This window comes from Impatiens glandulifera, chromosome 4, assembly GCF_907164915.1.
Source record: "Impatiens glandulifera chromosome 4, dImpGla2.1, whole genome shotgun sequence".
Lineage (NCBI taxonomy): Eukaryota > Viridiplantae > Streptophyta > Magnoliopsida > Ericales > Balsaminaceae > Impatiens > Impatiens glandulifera.
The window spans coordinates 36,393,301-36,400,721 of record NC_061865.1 but is presented as its reverse complement, the minus strand read 5'-3'; positions in this window follow the sequence as shown (position 1 = coordinate 36,400,721).

Here is a 7,421-nt window from a genome sequence, read left to right as displayed (position 1 = left end):
AATCCTCCAGGATATCATTCAACGTTCTATCATGGGACACATGCCTAACCAACGCTACACTCGGCAAGTGTTCGAAATCATGATCGCAATACATCAACGTATGCCCATCAACTAGGCCTCTCTCATATTCAATCATTTGAAGGCGTGCATTTCGGTCAACAGAAGAAGGATCGGTTTTGCTCCTCAAATCAGCCGATATCTCCACTCTATCCTTCCCAGTTTCGGTCTAAGGATCCTAGTAAGACCGACCAACACCCTGACGAATGAATTGCTGGAAAGATGGATTCAAAGAATCGAAGCAAGGATGGCACAACCATAGAGAGACTGCACAATCTAGACTAGGATGTTATTTCTCTATGAATTAATCGGTTCTTTTGTTGTACAATTGATTATTATAAACTTAAAATGCATGTCTTACTTTTTAACCTAAGTCATTCGGTGAACTGAAACAACACCGGCTTAAAATCAAAATTTAGGTAAAAAAAATAAAAAATAAATAAATAACTTCGATCCAACATTCCTCAGTTTCGGATAAACCAAAAAACTCGGTTTCACATCAAAACTCGACAAAACCAATCCGGTTATATTCAAACTTAACTGCCCATAGTTTACCGCCCCTAATTCACCGCGTTGTTTTACCGCCCATAACTTATCGCCAAAACAGTTACTGCAATAACTTTTGGAGGGAGTTTTTAGCGCCATTATCTAAGATGACGTGACGGTTCGGTTACATAACCGTCACAACCAAACCCCTATATAAAGAGTGGGTTACTTACAATACACACGTTTACTTTCTCTCTCTTTGAAAACTGCTTTTCTTAAAAACCTTCAACTCTCCCAATTTTCAATCTTTTCAACTCAAAATGGGACGTGATAATGCACTTTTTGTCTACATCTTACAGGTCGAATTCGAGGATATTCGAGAAAACGGAACTACTGACATCAAAAACATGATAGAATCCTTGAAGGATTTTGGGCTGGAAACCTTCCTAGGCGGACCGTTCACCCTGTATCAAGAGGAAGTTACAACATTCTTTGAGAATGCCAGTCAGAAGAAGAGGGTGATCTCTTCTACGGTGGGCGGAAAGACCTTTGATCTGTCGGAGGAAACTTTTGCGGCGGCTCTACAATTACCCTCGGAAGGGCGCGACTTTACGACCAACCTAACGGAAGCCGAAGTTGTGGAAGTAAAGAAGACTATGTCAAATTCGGATAAACTGGTTGAACACACCGGAAAGAAGAGCACGTTGGATTTCCAATTCCGTTGGCTCCTTGATATTGTCTCCAAGTCCCTTCAAGGGAAATGAGGTAACTTTGATAATTTGACTCGACCTAAGTTCGAGATGATGGCCAGTATCATTAGAGGAGATAAGGTGGACTAGGTCGGCGTGCTGTTTGAAAAATTATGCGATATAGTAGTCGAAACAAAGAAACGGTCACTTGGGTATGCCATGCAAATCGACAAGATCCTTCAATTTCTTGAGATCCCAAACGGACCAGGTACTCCTCTTCCTTCGTCCAAAATTTTAAACTACGAAAACATCGAGAAAAGTCTGCAAAAGGCAGAAAAGCCTCCAAGGGAAAAAGATCCAAGGGAAACCCAACCGAGAGCAAAGAAGCCGAAAGCAATTGTAGTCGAACCAAAGGCTAAGAAGTCTTCAGTCAAGAAAGCGGCTAAGAAGGGCAAAAAGCCGGCGGTTGAAAGATTGGAGAGTCTGTCAGATTCCTCCAAAAGAACCCAATCTACAAAACTAGCCGACTCGGGAAACCGCACGGTTTCCCCTAATCCGATTCCGATCAATATGGAGTTTCCCACGGCCATTATGGGTGTTGAGCAGAATATGGCTGAACGGGTCCCTTTACCAAATCCAGAAGAATCATCGGCAAGTAAAGACAACAAGTCTACATCTAAAGGGGCTCAATGCATGAGATAAGTACCCTTATTCTATCTCTTAATCCTGAAACTAGAAACTCCCCCATCCAGCCTGCTGGGGGTGCGGATGAAGAAGTCCCTCAGAGGACTTCGGATCAAATCAATGATGTTGTAGCTGTTGTCAATCGGGTTATGGAATCTGAGGTGACGAGCAAACTCCTTGAAACCGGTCAGACAATTGAAGAAGACTAGATAATTGATACTGACAAGGCCAAAGAAACGGCCGAAAATGAAAAAGAAATGATTATGGAAGATCCTCTAGTGTAAGGAGACAGTCAATCTATGAAAGATACCACCGGTCCGGCTGTTGAAGAAATTCTTTCAACCGGACACGATCAAAATCCGCCTCATGAGGAGACGGATAATCGCGACTCTATACCGGATCCTAAAGATCCGGTTTCTCAACAAGAAGTCGACAACATGGTTAATCGGCTTCTTAGTGTGTCGGAGGATCTGACCAAAGAAATATCCTATCCATTTTACAATTGGTTTAAAATTAGAAATAAAGTTCACTTCATGCATATGCTCCCCAACTACACCGAAAACGAACACGGGGCCGAAACTAGTGGCTTTGGAAGACGCAGTATTCGACCTTGCGAAAAAAAATATTCTGCTGTCCATGGCCAGAGGGAAACTCGTTGACGCAAACGCAAAACTAAAAGCGCTGACCGAAATGCTGGAGGACGCTCAAAGGGAACCAACCGAGGTGGAAAAGAGGGTAAAGGAAACCGCCCTCACAATCATAAAAAGTCTTGAATCCGAGATCGCAAGGTTAGAAGAAAAATTGGCAAAAGACGTTCAAGGGTATTACCCGGATAACGAAGATTCTGACAATTACAAAGATTACCCGAGTAAGTCAATTTTTGAGGTCGGTCAGTCATCCAGACCGACGGGGACCAGCATGAAGAAAGTCACCCGAAATCTCCTGAAGAAAAAGACGGTCGCACCGCTTTCCCATCGGTCAAATCTGCAAGTAAGTTCTTTATTAATGTTAACTCTGCAGAAACAAATTCGGTTGACCAAGGCGAACCGAGAATGGCTTTATTGGTCCACTCACCTCATCCTGTGCAAAGTCATGAAGTTGCCTATCTTTCGGATGATATGAAAGGACTTATTATTGATGCTATCGACAAATCAATGGCCAACTGGCAGGCATCCTTGGAAGCTAGAGCTTCCACAACCGATTCAAAGATTGAAACGGTTAAGTCAACGGTTGAGTCGACCACCTCTCAACTCCTTCAAATGATGCAAGTTATGTCCGCTCAGATTGAGGAGTTTGCAAGAGTCAAGGCTACAACCACGGAAGAGCAGATCCGAGTCGATACAGAAACGGCTCTAAAAATCTAGGCCGTTGAAGAAGAACAAGAACGACAAAGAAAGGAACTTGAAACAACCGATGCATGTTTAGTCCGAGAAATTCAAGAAGAAGAAATGGCCAAACAAAAGTAGCCGAAATAGAAGATGCCGAAGCGACTCAAAATCCTCAATCAACCGAGTAGTTGATTGGCATGACGACAAGGGCATAGACAAATAAAAGAAAAAGGAAGAAAATAAACGAACTATTATCTCGGGTGGAACAGAGAAACCCTTAAACGACTATAATTCATGTTGTTCCACTCGCCGATGACAAAGAAGATGATGATACTCCTCTAAACACAAGGAAACGCAAAACCGTACCAACTCCTTCCATTACGCCAACCACTCAGCCGAATCAGGGCACAAATGCCGGAACCATTGCCAACTTCATACGGGGTGGAAGAACTCCACCCTCCGGGAATCAGACTCGACCGACCAAATCGGAAGGCGACTTCTTCAACTTCGACCGAACCGCTTCGAGACCGAGTTTCATATCTGGTTGGTGTTTCGACGCGGATAGGAGGGAAAGAGAGTGGATTGAGGAGGAGAAGGCAAAGGAAAAAGAACAGGAGAAAATCCGAACTCTTGAACTTAAGCTTTATTTTCTGTCTTTTCATTATAATCTACTAAGTACTATATATTTTTTGAAATTTCGGCTTATGACTCTATTTTACAATACATATATTATAACTCTCTAGTCATTACACTGCTTTTGATACTTTTCAGCTAAAAGCATCAAAAAGGGAGGAATCGATGAGAAATTTCTAAAAATCCCGGCCAATTAAAAATTAAGTTCTTTAAAAAACCCCGGCCAACAATCAAAAATTTTGAATATTTATTCTAAATAATCAAAAAGGGAGAAATTGTTAGAAAAATCAAAATAGTTAATTTATTTAACTATCTAAAGAACTTAATCAATCCTTAACTATTTGTGCAGGAACAGCTTCAACTGAATTAGATGAATCTATCAACAAGATCGCCAAACCGAAATGCTCAACCTGATCTATTCTCTCGGTTAAATAGAATCGGATCAAACTCATTCAATGTCAAACCGGATCGGCTCAAACTCAGGTCCGACTAGAAGTGCTAACCGATAAGTTTCGGCTGGCTCAACTCATTGAAGATCACAAAGCCAACAGGAAGATTATTCAAAATTATGAATAATCTGAAGATGACGTAATGAATATATCTTGTAAATATACAAAAGAAGGTTCTGAGATAAGGCATGCAGAAATCTAATGATTGTAGATTTTATCCAAGTTCACAAGCACCCTTCAAGGTGCAGGCGACCACCCTCTTGCATGGCTGTCATGTGTACGAAAAGCAAAACTACCTACTTTGACCGGCTCGACTACCTATGACCAATCAGCTCAAGAATGAGAAATATGACCGTTGTCATATTTTCTATATAAGAGGAAGCCAAAGCTCTGAAGAGACACACGCACAACCAACCTGCTTTCACCTGATCAAGCTCAAAAAACATCAGAAACATACTGAATCTACAAAGTTCTTTTGATCAAAGTGAAATAGTTGTAAACGTTAAATATTCTGTTGTAAAAGTGTATTACATCACTGCGTGAGTGTTGTAAAGTGAACGACGAGCAGTAAATAAGACTCGATCATTGTTCGGTCAAATTATTTTGACTAAGTGTTGAAATAATTTACCTATTGGGATTTTGATTATGAAATGACTTATGCGTTTTGATGCAGGTATATCGAAATCATATCTCAATGAGATTTGGCTCTAATGAGGCTCATTAGACCGATTTTGGCATTAGATACACATAATTAGACGTGCAGTCTAACTCAGCGGAGTTAGACGTGCAGTCTAATGAATGCACAAAATTAGACGTGTAGTCTAATGTATACAGAATTAGACGTGCAGTCTAACTCAGCGGAGTTAGACGTGTAGTTTAATAGATCTCGGAATTAGACGTGCAGTCTAACTCAGTGGAGTTAGACGTGCAGCCTAATGTATACGGAATTAGACGTGTAGTCTAACTCAGTGGAGTTAGACGTGCAGTCAAAGGTATACAGAATTAGACGTGTAGTCTAACTTAGTGGAGTTAGACGTGCAGTTTAATATATACGGAGTTAGACGTGCAGTCTAATAGAACTTGAAAGTTAGACGTGAGTCTAACTCTTTCAGACAAGTCTAAGGTAGAACCGGAATTAGACGTGCAGTCTAACTCGTGGAGTTAGACGTGCAGTCTAATGGTTTGTAACAATTAGACGTGTAGTCTAATTGGTGAAAGTTAGACGTAAGTCTAACTCCTTCAGATTAGTCTGAAGTGATTGTAATTAGACGTAAGTCTAATCCCATTAGATCAGGCGGTTTAATGAATTCTACTCTTTAGACGGGGATGTTTGATTTCATTAGACGAGGTCGTCTAATTGAAATATGTATAATGCTAAGCTTAAACAGTTTGCTTGAGGCTAGCACCCGCCTACCCACATGCTTTAGCTGTACCCTACTCCTACTCCTCTTTCTAGTGAAGATTAGTACAACAGTTATATGCAACCTACCAATGAATGCCACGTAAGAGAATTTTCCTCATATTACTTGTTTTGTAGGTACATCTCTGATGGAATATTCGGCGCACTACTAGTGGTGTACGGCCACGATCCTTGTGCTTAAAACCTGTTGTGTACAATGAAGGTTTTCCAATGGAAGAGTGCCACATATCATTCTAAAATATTCGACCGTTAGTCTCTACCCAGTATTTATCAAATCTCAATGACAACGGACAATCAGTCTAACCGAACGAACTGATTAGCCAATCTACAATCTTGCTTGCTGAGAGAGAAATTGATAGGATCGAATTTATCGATAGAGACAGGGGTCTAGCTAAGGATGAAGGCTTATGAAAAACAGTTTGAAAGAAATCCTGTTAGGGATTTAATTCGCTTTCTATTCTACGCAAACTTGTGTAAACACTTGAAACGGATTCAAGGCGGAATTGTTTACTTGTGTTCGAAGCACAAGATGAAATATGAAAAGATGATAGAAATGAAGAACACAACAGTTTGTTTATGGATGTTCGGAGAAACTCTTCTACGTCACCCCTTCTTCCAACCACCGGAAGAATTCACTATAATATGATTAGAATCAAATACAGTTTACACACACACTTAGCTCACTATTGAACAAAATACTTTCTGTTCAATTACAAGATGAAGAATATCACTCAGCTAAAGGTGTTTTGATTCTAGCTTTCTCTCTCGATTCACACATAGTACAATCAGAAAGAAGCTTCACAGAATAAGTTCAGTAAGCAAGATGATTGAGTAATTTCTCTCTCTGCAAAATCAGATTGCTTGTTCGTTGTATTCTCTTGTTCGTAAGGCGAGAAAGACCAGTGTTTCGTCCGTTGTCCTTAGGATTGATTAAATACTGAGCAGGAGCTAACGGTCGAATCTTCAAGAATGATACGTGGCACTCTTCCATTGGAAAGCCTCCATTGTACACAGCAGGTTCTGAGCACAAGGATCGTTGCCGTACAGAACTGGTAGTGCGCCGAATATTCCATCAGGGATGTACCTACAAAACGGGTAATGTGAGGAAAATTCTCTTACATGGCATTCCTTGATTGGATGCATATAGATGCTGTACTAATCTTCACTAGAAAGTGGAGCAGAAGTAGGGTACAGCTATAGCACGTGGGTAGGAGAAATGCTAGATTCAAGCGTACTGCTTAAACTGAGTATTAGACGTATTTCAGTTAAACGAATTGTGAAAATCAGTGTAATGAAATAAGTCATTTCCTTCTAATGGAAATACGTCTATTAGACCGCCTGGTCTAATAGAATTAGTCTCGCGTCTAATTATAATAACCATTAGACTGACACCTCCAACTCCACTGAGTTAGACTGGCACGTCTAATTCCGGTTCTACCTCAGACTTGTCTGAAGGAGTTAGACGCACGTCTAACTTTCTCTAATTAGACCACACGTCTAATTATTCAATAACCATTAGACTGGCACGTCTAACTCCATTGAGTTAAACTGGCACGTCTAATTCTGGTTCTACCTCAGACTTGTCTAAAGGAGTTAGACTCAAGTTTAACTTTCATTAATTAGACCACACGTCTAATTATTCAATAACCATTAGACTGGCATGTCTAATTCCGGT